A 381-nucleotide genomic window follows, 5' to 3' on the forward strand; every position below is an offset into this window, starting at 1 on the left:
ACAAGTCTTATGAGGAGCGGCTGAGGGAACTGGGGATGTTTAGCCTGGAGAAAAGGAGGCTGAGGGGAGACCTCATCGCTCTCTACAACCACCTGAAGGGAGGCTGTAGCAAGGTGGGTGTCAGTCTCTTCTCCCCAGTAACAAGCGATAGGACGAGAGGAAACGGCCTCAAGTTGTGCCAGGGGAGGTTTAGATTGGACATGAGGAAAAATTTCTTCACCGAAAGGGTTGTTGAGCATTGGAACAGGCTGCCCAGGGAAGTGATTGAGTCACCATCCCTGGAGGTATTTAAAAGACGTGTAGATGAGGTGCTTAGGGACATGGTTTAGTGGTGGTCTTGGCAGTGCTACGTTGACGGTTGGACTCGATGATCTTAAAGGT

Source organism: Pygoscelis adeliae, unplaced genomic scaffold (assembly GCF_000699105.1).
Source record: "Pygoscelis adeliae isolate BGI_AS28 unplaced genomic scaffold, ASM69910v1 Scaffold71, whole genome shotgun sequence".
Taxonomy (NCBI): Eukaryota; Metazoa; Chordata; class Aves; order Sphenisciformes; family Spheniscidae; genus Pygoscelis; species Pygoscelis adeliae.